General features: G+C 39.0%; 1 pseudogene; it reads left to right on the top strand.

Moving 5' to 3' along the window:
• The first annotated feature begins 8,363 nt into the window (after positions 1-8,363).
• LOC102245164 lies at positions 8,364-9,388 on the top strand (annotated as a pseudogene).
• Positions 9,389-14,226: the final 4,838 nt, after the last annotated feature.

The raw sequence follows: 14,226 nt of genomic DNA, 5'->3' as shown, positions 1-14,226 counted from the left end.
GGGCTGCCAGAGGGATGTCTGACTGCCAGCTTAGGCCCGATCCCCCGAGGGGTCCCATACTGTGAGAGGGCATAGGCCGGGCTGAGGGACCCCCCCCCCCAAGTGCACAAATTTTTGTGCACCAGGCCTCTAGTATAAAAATATATTTTGAAAAAAGGTAATAAAAAAAGCTAAAGTTTCTAACTTATTTTTCTAGGATAAAAATACACTTTGCTTTTCTTACTCATGGTCTGGACAAAGAATTTTTATTTGCTCAGATAAACCAACTTTTCAGATAATTCTAATGGGCAGGAATCTAAAGTTGGAATTCCCAAATGTATACCCTGAAATAAAAATTCATATAATAGTGACTTATTGAAGAGTGTTCCCAGGAAAAAACAAAGGAAAGTAGGGCAAGTGACAGGTAAGGAAAGGAAGCCAGGCAAGGGTGAGGGATAGCGGGGTGGTGGACAGAAAATGACCTGATTACCTCATTGAAGGTATGCAGTTTTTAAAAAAATCACCTGTCTTCCAATAGCACTTCAAATTAGTCTCCTTCTCCCACCTCCACTATCATCCTAGGAATAAGTATGATGGTGTTACATGGGCAGATGGCTCACTCCTGCTCCATTTCTAATCTTCCAATAATGTCCCTTCTATTGTATGAAATTCTTAAGTCTGAGAATATAGCACTTAATCCCTTTGTGGATAGACTAATGTGAAAATATTTCTAAGATAGGAAATCCATTGATTCAGCTTAGAATGGATTGAGTTCTGTCCCAGGTATTGGTGGCCTTGGAAGGCATCGCGTGCATGCTGGATGTTTTTTCTTTCCTTACTTTAATTTTTTTTTTTTTTTGGTGTTTTTCCCCCCTCTTTTTATCTATGCTGGAAGTTTTATTTGTTCAGAGGCCTCATTTAAAATCTGATTCATGCCCATGATTCTCCATGAACCAGAACTGTGCACATGATCCTATCATCCCCTATAAGATTCCTTTCTCTGGTGAGTTGGGTTCAGTCTTTTTCTGGAAAACAGGTCATATTTATACTAAGGCATTTTCAGCAACCATGATATTCTGCCCTATCAGGAAAGCAAATAAAGGGTTTCTACAGAGAGAGAGAGAGAAAGAACATGAATCAGACATGCTGAGAAGAGCAGGAGTAAAAGAAGAAAGATCACTGGAATTCCATTTCCTGATTCCACTACGTTCCTGAGGCCCAACTACATTCTGCTCTTAGGGTCTTTGAGACCCCACTATTCTTATCATTTATTCCTGTCTTGTGCTGAAGTAGGTTGAAGTTCAGGCACCTGCCAGCAAAGAGTAATAATCCTGTATAATAAAGAGGTGATATGCAAATTGACCATTATGCCCTCGCACAAGATGGCCACCCCCATGTGGTCACAAGATGGTCACACCCATGTCATCACAAAATGGCCACCACAAGATGGCCGGCAGGGGAGGGCAGTTGGGGGCAACCAGGCCAGCAGGGGAGGGCAGTTAGGGGCGATCAGGCTGGCAGGAGAGTGGTTAGGGGGTGATCAGGCTGGCAGGCAGAAGCGGTTAGGGGCAATCATGCAGGCAGGCAGGCAGGCAGGCGAGAGGTTGGAAGCCAGTAGTCCTGGATTGTGAGAGGGATGTCCAACTGCTGGTTTAGGCCGGATCCCACAGGGACATCGCCCAAGGGGTCCCAAATTGGAGAGGGTGCAGGCTGGGCTGAGGGACACTCCCCCAGTGCACGAATTTTTCCCACTGGGTCTCTAGTAATAATAAAAAACAACCAATGGGAAACCAAGAGGATCAAATGTTCTCAGCTGTGGACTCTTCCTGGGAGAAATCTTGGTTAGAGACCAGTGGAGGTCCCTTATCTACAGGTGTCTGGTTGAACAAGGGGTGCCCCAGAGGCTAAGGGGGTGACACACATAGTCCCAAAAATCTAAGAAGGCTTTCCAGAGGTTACCCAGGTCAGAGCACTTTACAGAGGACAATTTTCCAGATCCTCAAAGCTCATACTTACTCTTTCTCAAAACTGATGGTCAGAGAATGTCCTGTGAGCAGCCACTCCTCCTTTCCTGTTTCTCACTTCACAGACCCTTTCGCCAGGCCCTTACTTATCTGAAATCAGTATGGTTCATTATCCCAGGATGTGAAGTCCTCTGGGGTCCCAAAAAAAACACAGTTTGAGAAGTGACAGTGCTGGGGCACCCCAAGGTGGCACCCCAGGGTGGCAAACCAGGGAAAACATTGGAGAGGACAGTTTCCTTTCTTGCCACTCTGAACTTCCATGACTTTACCTCCTGAAAATGATGCATTATGTATACATCTTAGAATTCAGAGGAGAGAAGCTGGTGGGAATATATATTTGCATGTTTGCTTTGATTGAAAAACAAAATCGGGATTTGTTTCTCCTTCTCGCAGAAAAGCCTAATTTAGATCATTGGTTTCACAGTTAAGAACTGGCTTTAGTAATAAGTTCTTTGGCAGACATTAACTAAATTAAATAAGTTAAATTAGATGTGCTAATGTTTTGATGAAAAATGTTTAACACACCAATGCAATATACAACTTGCTGGAAGTTACAATCATGTTTCACTCTTAACACATCAATATGAAATGTTAGCTAAACACTGGGAAAAAACATAATTCAAACATTCTTTTAGGAGGTACTTGAGCAAAAACATTGAATACCTCTAGATTAGCAAAATGTATTTACCCAGGTTGAAGCACTTGTGACCAAGGCAAGCTGACCAGACCCATTTTTTTCTCTTCCTTTTCTTGAACACCTCTCGATCTTAAGGCCACAACACTGACTGATTAGCTGAGGGACACAGGTATCAGAACATTCACTAATTTCTTGATTTGACATGTGAGAGAGAAGAGAGAACACAAGTTCCCTAGGTACCTGAAAGGTGGTAGTTTTGATATTTGAGGGAAAAGGAATAAAAATAATAAATTTTACTTTTTATATAATTCTGCATGTATTAGTATTAGACTTTTACAATATTGTTAATAAAATGTTTCTCATATACTTATTTCATTTTATTTGTATAACATCTGAGTGAATATATTTTGCCTTTGGTTATGGAAGAACAAAGCCCAAGAGGGAGATTCTTTTCAAAGGATTTACTGAGAAAGTGCCCTTAGAGAAGGGGATTGAGGAAGCAGGACAGGACAGGAAATAAAAGCGAAGCAAGAAAGAGGTCTCTGGAAAGCTCTGAGCACAAACTGCACCACAAAGTTGAACCCCTAGATGCAATGAGCCAGCCTGTGTATCCAACAGGCACTGGTAAAGATCGCTGGGGACAGAGGGAAGTTCCTGTGTGAACAACACTCGGGGGGCAATAGTCTAACCCGAAGAGGGCCTTTGTCAGCCCGTGCTCACTGCGGATGGGAGATGGGTGCTCTGGGTGGTAAAGGGGATGTGGGCGGGGCAGTAGTAACCTCCAGTTTTCTGTTTCAGAAATAAGGAAACCAAGGTTCAGATGGTTAAGTATCTTGCTCCAAGGTCCTACAAGTATATATGATGAGGTAATAGCATAAGTTCAGGTCTTTGACAGTAAAGTTCAGGTTTTTCTCATGTCGGTTTCATGTGCAAAGTATGTAGTTTATATGAAATCAGGCTCTAACCCTTACTAGACATATCCTTCAGATATATGACCTCAGGCATGTTACTTAACATTTATGAGTCTCAATTTCTTAATCTGAACCATGGTATTTTCTGATGATTAAAAAACAAACACGTAAAGCATCTATCATTTGACTTACACAGTATTTACACTCCAAAATATCCGTTTCCTTTCTTTATCTCTTTTACCTATGAAAAAACACATTAAAAGCATGTAGAGAAAATATTGGATAACATGTAAATCCCATGTCACTTAGAGGAAACATTCTCGAACTGATTAGATTTTCTAGAAAGTCCTTGGAGTCCAAGTTGCCATCACAAAAGTTTTAACATTGACAACTTCAGTTTCATGATCACTTCCTCTATTTGAGTCTGTGTACTTAAAAAAAGCTCTCGAAGTATAACATACATACAGAAAAGTGAAAAAGTCCTAAGTGTGTAGTTTAATAACTTATTGCAAGTAAACTTATGTAAACTCAACAGTCATAAGAAATGGGACATTTACCAGCAGCCTAAATTCACCTGCTCTTCATCTCAGACCCCTCCCAATTTCAACCCTTTTCTTCTCCCTAAATATATCCACTGTCAGGACTCATCTTGGAAATATTATTGCCAGTGTGAAGTTTATGCAAATGAAATCAAACTGTATTAACACCATGTATCTAACTTCTTTCACTTATCTGTGTGTTTTTTTTTGTGTGTGTGTGTGCGTGTGTGTGTGTAACTTTTTTGGTTTCATTTTCATTCCTGAATAATATTAGTATGTGTGTTTGCTTATTTAAATATTTTATTATTGATTAGAATTTTGGTTGTTTCCAGTTTTGGACTGCTACCAATAATATGGTGAATATTACTGAAATTTTTCCTTTGGTGCACCTGTGTACATTTTGTTTGAGTTCAGTGGTATCCCATTATTCATGGGAGAAACATTCCAAGACCTGAAACTATAGATAATACTGAACCCTATGTATATTATGTTTTTTTCTAACCATATATACCTATGATACATTTTAATTTGTAAATTAAGCACAGTAGAGGATTAACATCAATAACTACTAATAAAATAGAACAATTATAACAATAGACTGTAAAAGTTACGTGAAGTTGGTCTCTCTTAAAATATCTTAATGTACTGTGCTCGCCTTTTCACTTAAAGGACACATTTTCTGGCTCCTCTTTGGCATATCTGAATGGACAGCATCACTACTGTTGCATTTTGGGAACATTACTAAGTAAAACAAGGTTACTTAAACAGAGCGTTGTGATACTTCAACAGTCAATCTGATAACAAAACAACTACTAAGTCACTAACTGGCGGAGAGCATTAGAGTGTACATACTCTGGACAAAGAGATGATTCAGGTCCTGGGCATGAGATTTCATCACCATACTCAGAATAACACATGGTTTAAAACATGAATTGTTTATTGCTCAAATTTTCCATTAATTTTTTTGGACCACGGTTGACTGTGGATAACTTCAAACATGGAAAGTCAAAGTGCAGATAATGGGGAGAAGGGGAGAGCTACTGTATAAAGGTAAGAGTTAAATTGAGGGATTATGAAGTATACTTATAATCAACTTGAGTATATACTGCTAAACAGCTTTCCAAATGTATACTGCACTCCCTATTGATTTATAGAAGCTCTTATTGGTCCATATTTGCACTAATACTTTGTTTGCTCTGCTTTGTTTCTGTTTGTTTTTTTAAATTTAATTTAAATTCTTTATTGTTGAAAGTGTTATATATGTCTCCTTTCCCCCCCATTGACCTCTCCCCAGTCGCTCTTCCCCCACCCCAACTCCTGCCTGTTTCTGTTTTTGTCATTCTGGTGGTACACCACAACAAACCTACAAAAATGGTTTTTGTCTTCCATTTCCCTGAGGTCTAATAATATTGAGCATGTTCTTAAATGTCTATTGACCATTTTGGAATACTTTTTGTGAGGGACTTTCAAGTCTGTTGCCATATTGGATTGTCTTTTCTCTACTGAATTTTAGGACTTCTATCTATATTTAGGATACCAGCCCTTTGTTGTTTGTATCTTCTCCCCCTTTGTAACTTCCGTTTTTTCTCTCTCAATGTTACTGAACAAATTTAGTGAATTTGATGCTCATGGCACCCAGAAAAGCCAAAGCCTGAGGCAACGGATTTTCAAAAAGATTGATTTGTCAGGCGGCCAGAATGGGGAGACAGGAGGCAAGGCTGGTCAGACAGTCTCCTCTCAAAGAAAATTTGAAGGATGGGGTTAGAAAGGACCTATACATATTTGTTAATTCTAATTAAAGGGCTTGAATTGATGGAATATTACTTGGCGGTAAAAAACAAGAAGGAAATCTTACCCTTTGTGACTGCATGGATGGGCCTGGAGAGTATTATGCTGAGTGAAATAAGCCAGTGTGAGAAAGACAAGTACCATATGATTTCACTTATATATAGAAACTAATGAACAAAATAGAAACAGACTCATAGATACAGAGAACAGACTGAAGGCTGTCAGAGGGGCAGGGGGTTGAGGGGCTGGGTGAAAAGGTGAAGGGATTAAGTAAAAAAACAAACAAACAACACAACAAAAACTATCTCATAGACACAGACAACAGTATGGTAATTACCAGAGGGAAAGAGGGGTGGGGGTGGGGGCAGGTAGAAGAGGGTCAAGGGGGGATAAATGGTGATGGAAGGAGACTTGACTTGGGGTGGTGACCAACCAATACAATATATAGATGATGTATTATAGAACTGTACACCTGCAACCTATAATTTTAACTAACCAATTGTACACCTGAAACTTATATAATTTTATTAACCACATTGGATTGGACATTCTTGGAACTAAGTGATCTTAGATAAGGGATGTGGAAGAGGCAAGAAAGAACAAAGACATTCCAGCCGGGTAGCGTTTGATTAGTTAGTCCTATGTGTCCAATTTTGGTCTCTGCGTGGGATTTTCTTTTTTTTTTTTATTTTATTGTCTAAGGTTTTACATATGTTTTACTTAGTAATGGTCTCCTTTTTCCCCAATTGACCCCCGCTCCCCCCAGCGTCTGTGTCCATTGTCTGCATGGGATCTTCTTTATTGACTGACCGCTCACTGCTTAATGGGCTCTGAGTGCTAAATGTAACATATCTGCTACTTGAGTTCCCCGAATCTTAGTTTCACTGTGCTATGGAGGTCATCGTAGGGTCATTTAGTTGCTGCTAGTAAGTGCTCCTGATCAACCCTCTGGGACTATTCTGATCCAGCTTGGTCTGGTGGTCTCCAGAGTGCTGTGAGCAGGCCTATTATTATCTCCTGAAATACACTAAAAATCTGGGGGGCAGGGGGAGACACACAAAACACCTATTAGGGCCTGGTTTCAGTGTTAGGGCTGGTTTCCTTAATTGTGACTTAGAAACAGAAATTCTTAACTCTAAGGCAGTCCAATTTGCCAATCTTTTCCCTTGTGATCAGCACTTTTTATGTTTTGAGAAATCTTTGTTTACCCTACATTTTTAAAGATATTCTCTATGTTATCTTCTAGATCAGGGGTGGGAAGCATCTAGCCCTCGGGCCATAGGCCAGAGAAATTATTTGGTCTGGGCCTGCCAAGGCATTAAGGGTGAGTTAATTAAATGTTTGCACAAATATAGCAGGCTAACTTTTAAGTTGAGAATTTTGTATGGCCCTGGAATGATGTTATAAATATCCAAATGGCCCTTAGCAGGAGAAAGTTTCCCCATCCCTGTTCTAGATACTTTATTATTTTACATTTCACATTCTGCTATACAATCCATCTGGAATTGATTTTTATTCATTGTGTGAAGTAGTGGTTAAGGTTTTTTTTTTTCATATGGCTATCCAGTTAACATAACACTATTGGTTGAAAAGACTGTGCTTTGCCACTGTTCTACAGTGCCACATTAGACATAAATTAAGTATACATTATTTCTGAATGATACTCATGTATACCTGGTCATCTATAATAATAAAAGCATAATATGCTAATTAGACCGGACGTCCTCCTGGACATCCTTCCTTCCAGACAAAGCCGCAGTGGGCGGGGGCTGCCGCAGATGCACGAATTTTGTGCATTGGGCCTCTAGTAAGATAATAAGGCTACTGTGAATTTTCTATGTGATAATTTTCTGAAATATATTATTTTAATCTTCTATAGTAATAACTTCAATGAATTACAATTCAATATTAATTCCTCAGATTTTATTAAAGGTTTCCATAAGGAATAGCCATATGAAGAATATTTCACATTTGCGGGCTATCATATTCGTTGCATTTTAAGTGAGAATTTACTGGTGCAATAAATTGTGTCTAGAATTTAGTGTAAGGAAAATATCCATTTTTATAATGAAATGATGTACCACCTACATTAATGAGGTTCACTTCAGGAAACAAATAACAAACTTCTGAGTTATATGAAGAAATCTTAAAAAAAAAATTTTAATTGATTTCAGTGAGGAAGGGAAAGGGAGTGATAGAAATATCAATGATGAAAGAGAATCATTGATTGGCTGCCTCCTGCACACCCCGTACTGAGGATTGAACCCACAACCTGGGCACGTGCCCTTGACCGGATTCAAACTGCAATGCTCTATCCACTGAGCCAAACCAGCTAGGGCTATGAAGAAATCTTAATAAGGAAACTCTTTACAATGGTTTAAGCAGGATGTATGCTCCATCGTGAAGCTAGTAATAGCAAAGCATCATTAACAGTCTTCCATGTGAAATGACAAGAAAGGGAACCTGCTCTGCTTCTTTGCCCCGCATGCCCATCCCCACAGCCATGAAGATGGGAATCATTGCAGAAATCTTAGAAGGAAGAACCGAGAAATATGTGGATACTCCATTTGGCAAGCCTTCTGATGCCTTAGTTTTGAGAAAGATAAAGAATGTTGATTGCGTCCCCCTTGCAAGGCATGGGAGGCAGCATACCATCATGCCTTCAAAAGTCAACTATCAGGCAAACATCTGGGCTTTGAAGGAGGAGGGTTGTACTCATGTCATAGTGACCACAGCTTGTGGTTCCTCGAGGGAAGAGAATCAGCCCGGCGATGTCGTCCTTATTGACCAGTTCATCGACAGAACCACCATGAGGCCTCAGACCTTCTATGATGGGAGTTACTCCTGTGCCAGAGGAGTGTGCGATATCCCAGTGGCTGAGTCATTCTGCCCCCAAACCAGAGAGGCCCTCATAGAGACTGTTAAGAAGCTAGTGACAGCGCTCACAATCCAAGGACCTCGTTTTAGTTCCTGGGCAGAAAGTTGCATGATTCCCACATGGGGGATGCATGTTATCAACGTGACCACAGTTCCAGAGGTGTTTCTTGCTAAGAAGGCTGGACTTTGCTATGCAAGTATGACCATAGCAACAGATTAGGATTGCTGGAAGCAGCATGAGGAAGTGGTTTCGGTGGGCCCAGTTTTAAAGACCCTGGAAGAGCCTGACTGGCATGGCTCAGTGTTTGAGCAGCAACCTTTGAACCAGGAAGTTACGGTTGGATTCCAGGTCAAGGCACATGCCCAGGTGGCAGTCTCATCCCAAGTGGGGGGCGTGCAGGAGGCAGCCAATCAATGATTCTCTCTCATCATTGATGCTTCTATCTCTTTCTTCCTCTCCCTTTCTCTCTGAAATCAATAAAAATATATTTAAAAATAAAAAAAAGGGCCTGAAAGAAATGCCAAAAGTTTGCACCTTACTGCATACCTCAGATAGGTCCCATGGAATGGTCAGAAATCCTCCATAACCTGAAGAATACAACCTAGTTCTCTGTTTTATTACCAAGACATTAAAATATAGCATGAATGCCCAGAAGATAAGCCTTTCTAATTCTAGTCATTTGGGAGAAAGCCTGTATAATTTGAAATGTGGAAAAGCTTTCATGCCCTTGCCCACTAAGGAAGAGCATGTGATAAGACCATGCCCAAGTGAAAGATGCCTTCTGAAAGACACGGACTGCTTCAAAAAAACAGAGGGCAAGTAAATGGCCGGTAAACATGGAAAATGCCAACCCTTTAGAAAAAAAGATAAGACACCATTCACTCTTCCCCCATTAAATACATAACAATAAAGGGTGGGAGGTGAGATTCCTATGTTGGCAAGGAATATGAAGATAAAATGGGCCTCAAAAGATGCCTTCTGAAAGACACGGACTGCTTCAAAAAACAGAGGGCAAGTAAATGGTCAGTAAACATGGAAAATGCCAACGCTTTAGAAAAAAGACAAGACACCATTCACTCTTCCCCCATTAAATGCATAACAATAAAGGGTGGGAGGTGAGTTTCCTATGTTGGCAAGGAATATGAAGATAAAATGGTCCTTGTAGACTATTTATTGGTGTCACTGTAAATTAGTACAATCTGTCTAGAGAGTGGTTTGGTAAATGTATCAAAAGGCTTAAAAATACACTCTTTGTGCTGGTTACTGTACTCCTTTTATCTTTAAAAATTTATCTCTAAAAAAGTAGAAATTCACACAAAGAAATATGTATAAAGAAGGATGTTTAAATGTATTAGTTTTAATAGCAAATATTCAATACAATCTGAATATCCAAACATTGGAGATAAATTATGGTTTAGCTCTAATTCGATTGTGAAGCACCCAACTGAAGATCATGTTGTTGCTTTTTTAAAATATATTTTTATTGATTTCAGAGAGGAAGAGAGAGAGAGAGGCAGAGAGAGAGAGAGAGAGAGAGAGAGAGAGAGAGGCAGAGAGAGGAGAGAGAGAATACTGGACAGAAAGAATCATTTAATTGTCTGCCTCCTGAACCCTCCACACTGGGGATCGAGCCCTCAACTCGGGCATGTGCCCTGACCAGGAATTGAAACCATGACCTCCTGGTTCACAGATCGGCGCTCAACCACTGAGCCAAGTCAACTGGGCTGAAGATCATGTTTTTATACAATATTTAATGTCCTAAAGAATTGGTTGCTCTGCAATATAAAATGAAAAAAAAAAAGGACATGTGAGCATTTTACAGTACTAATTTTGTTTTAAAATCCGACATAAATGTACAAAGAGACTAGGAAGAAATAGAATTTTTGTTATTGTATTTTGGGGGTATACTGGATCATTTTAATTTTCTTTATATATTTTTTTCTTCACATTTTTTTTCTACATGAATATAATCAAAGAGTAAAGTTATTTTAAAAATAAAAATTACTGAAAAAGAAAAAAATAAATAAAATGACAAGAGAAGAAGGATTTACCAAACCCTGACAGAGTGGGCTGCCTGAAGGTACTGTGACCTTCAGGACAGGCATGCCGCCAGCACATGTAAACAGTACAGGAATGGCGTTTGTCTTGCTCGTTTTGCTCCTGTAGGTGATCCCATTGGTCTGACTCAATCAGAAGCCAAAAGTTAAGAGCACATTTGATGCAGTTCACACATTCCACCTTCCAGGAAGTGCAGCCCAAAGTAGAGGAGGAAAAGGCTCTAGGGCAGTGATGGCGAACCTTTTGAGCTCGGCGTGTCAGCATTTTGAAAAACCCTAACTTAACTCTGGTGCCGTGTCACATATAGAAATTTTTTGATATTTGCAACCATAGTAAAACAAAGACTTATATTTTTGATATTTATTTTATATATTTAAATGCCATTTAACAAAGAAAAATCAACCAAAAAAATGAGTTCGCGTGTCACCTCTGACACGCGTGTCATAGGTTCGACATCACTGCTCTAGGGTCTAACAGAAGACATAGGACATATTGCCTTTATAAATCAAGAAAAACTTTAAACCCCTGTCTTCCTTCACTCCTGGAAAGCTAAGCTATTAAAGAGCCAATTTCCTTAACAATAGTACATCTAGACCTTGTACCCATCTGTACCCATCACTCTGTTGCTGGATTGTTGACTAGAATAATTTACTGTTGCTTCTTTTTCAGAGAATTGCTCTTGGCCAATAGGGAGCTACTTTCTTAAGAGACTAACCCTTCGCCTTTCCTTCAGGAAGTCGATCAATGGCAGACTGACACAGCAGTACAATAACTGGTCCACTCGTCATAATGTGAGACTAACTCTGTGGTGCAATTTGTGTTTCAAAACTTCCCCAAGAGATCAGACTTAAGCAAGTGTCTGCATGAGGCCACATGCTTGGTTAGTTTGTTTTCCTACCCTATCCTGCTTCCCTCCCCCTGCTTCTCCTGAGGGAACTTTCCTAAAGTCATTGGAATAAGAGTCCCTGTCTTAGGCTCTACCTCTAAGATCCTTGACCTAAGATGTTCTGTAAAATAATATATATGTGTACATGTTGCTCATGAGGGGATCTTTAATTCTGTGTCATCTTTAATCCTTTATTTTAAAATACACTGGCACTTTAGAGTACTTTACATGCATTTAAAAATTTTATCATGCCAACAAACCAAAGGGCAGTCATAGTTTCTGCCCTAAGAGGGAGGATATACTTAAAGGATAAAGAATATCCTGAGGACACACAGAGTAAATGGTATTTAAAACTGAACTGTTTAACTCCAAAGACCAGGCTTCTAATCACTAAAATATATTGTTCCCTTTTTGAATTAAAAAAAAAATCTAATATTTATTACTAACTTACTAATAACTTTACCAATATTTTATTATTAAACCCTCTTAATATTCTGTAAGGCAAACATTATAATTATTCCCATTTTATAGAAGAGAAAAGCTGAGAAGTAGACAATATATAAAAGATACAACCTGGAAATAGAGCTCACCACCTTCAGATGAGTGCCTTTTTTCCTCAGCACACAATCTAGAAGTCTATGAATGGCCTACTTCCCCTTATGACATAGTCTTTTCCAAAATGATGGCAATTGTATGCCTGTCCCACTAAATATACAGAAGGCAAATACTTATTTCTGTATTTCTTGCATCTCCTACAATGCCTAGCACATAGTACATGTTCATTAATCCTATATAATAAAAGGCTAATATGCAAATCAACTGAACAGCAAAACAACCAGTTGCTATGATGTGCACTGATCCCCAGGGGGCAGACGCTGAAAGCAGGAGCTGCCCCCTGGTGGTCAGTGTGCTCCCACAGGGGGAACACCGCTCAGCCAGTAGTTTCACATGAATGAATGAATGAATGAATGAGTGAATGGACTGGGAAAACTCACTCTTGCCTTAGTCAGTTCAGTTCAGGCTGCTATGACATAGGACTGTAGACTGTAACAAACATTTATCTGACAGTTCTGGAGGCTGGGAAATCCAAGATAAAGTTGCCTGGTGAGAGCTTTTTCCTGCTTTGCAGATAGTTTTCTTCTCCTTGTATCCTCACATGGCAGAGAGCAGAGCAGAGAGAGCAGACTCTCATTTTGCTTCTCATAAGGACACTAATCTCATTCATAAGGGCTCCACTCTCATGACCTAATTATCTCCCAAATAGATAATGCCATCACATTGAGGATTAGAATTTCAACATGTGAATTTTGCAGGATACAAACATTCAGTGCATTAAACTCTTTTCTATGTGTGCTATTCTAGTTCTCCGCCATGTCCATATATAAGCGTATATTGTGTTATTGTTGCTGAGTGAATTTGGCCGGAGAAACTCTCTTTTCAGTCTTTTTTCTCTCTTTTGAGAGTCACTTTACTTATCTATGCCTCTGCATATTCCTATTTGCTACTACAGACATATTCTAGAAAACATATTGAATCAATCACTATTAGAATTAGATAAGAGCCATAGAAATCCTCTTGTCTAAACTCTCGTCTTACAAATGGGAAAGTGAGATGTGGAGAAGCTGAATTCACTAGTCACAAAGCCGTTGACCACTGTCGGCCTAGACCTTGCCCAGTGCTGTTTTATTGGTCCAGGTTGCTGCCGTAACACAAACAGTGAGATACAGATATATGCATATATATTTTTATTTAAACCTTCATCTGTGATGGCCATTTTCAACCTACATCATTTAAGAATAATAGAAGCTAGCAGTTACTGAGTCTTAATATTTATGTCTGGCAGTATGTTGGCAGCTCTACATATCTGATCTCATTCAGTCATCCGAATAGTTCCATAAAAGAAATGTTGTTATAATCTCCTGTTAGGAATAAAGACATTGAGGTACAGGGAAGTTAAATAGCTTACCCAAGGTTACAAAACTACCAAGTGGTGGTTTTGAATCACAAAATCTTGATTCCAGAGCCTTCCACACTTTAAAAACTAATCTAAGGAAGTTGTTTTTTTTTCTAACTTTTACCACCTATAAAACTTCTGATAGAAGATAAATATTTTCATTGCTTAGCAAAGGAGTTATTAAAACCAAGAAATTTCAGGATCAACTTTCTTCTTCTCTCACTGAAAACCACTAATGGCATAATATACTTTGTGATCATTTTCATACTAGCACAGAATTTAAAAGGAACAAATATTATGTATAAAAACAAAAATTACTGAAATTTTGCTACTTAAGGACAAGAAAATCACATTTTAGTGTAGCATAGTCCTTACTATTTTAAATGAAGGAAATTTACTTATTCTGTAACTTTATCATACTTTTCTAATATAAGAACTTTTTAAATTTAAAATAAAGTAGAATTATATTTACTGATTAAATAGTTCACAAGAAATCTATATATATAAAAGCCTAAGTGACCGAAGGACAGGATGACCAGATGACCAGATGACCGGCCAGCACCTATGATGTG

Source organism: Myotis brandtii, unplaced genomic scaffold (assembly GCF_000412655.1).
Source record: "Myotis brandtii unplaced genomic scaffold, ASM41265v1 scaffold1087, whole genome shotgun sequence".
Lineage (NCBI taxonomy): Eukaryota > Metazoa > Chordata > Mammalia > Chiroptera > Vespertilionidae > Myotis > Myotis brandtii.
Note: the sequence above shows the minus strand (reverse complement) of the source record. Positions and strands in the feature narration are given on the sequence as shown.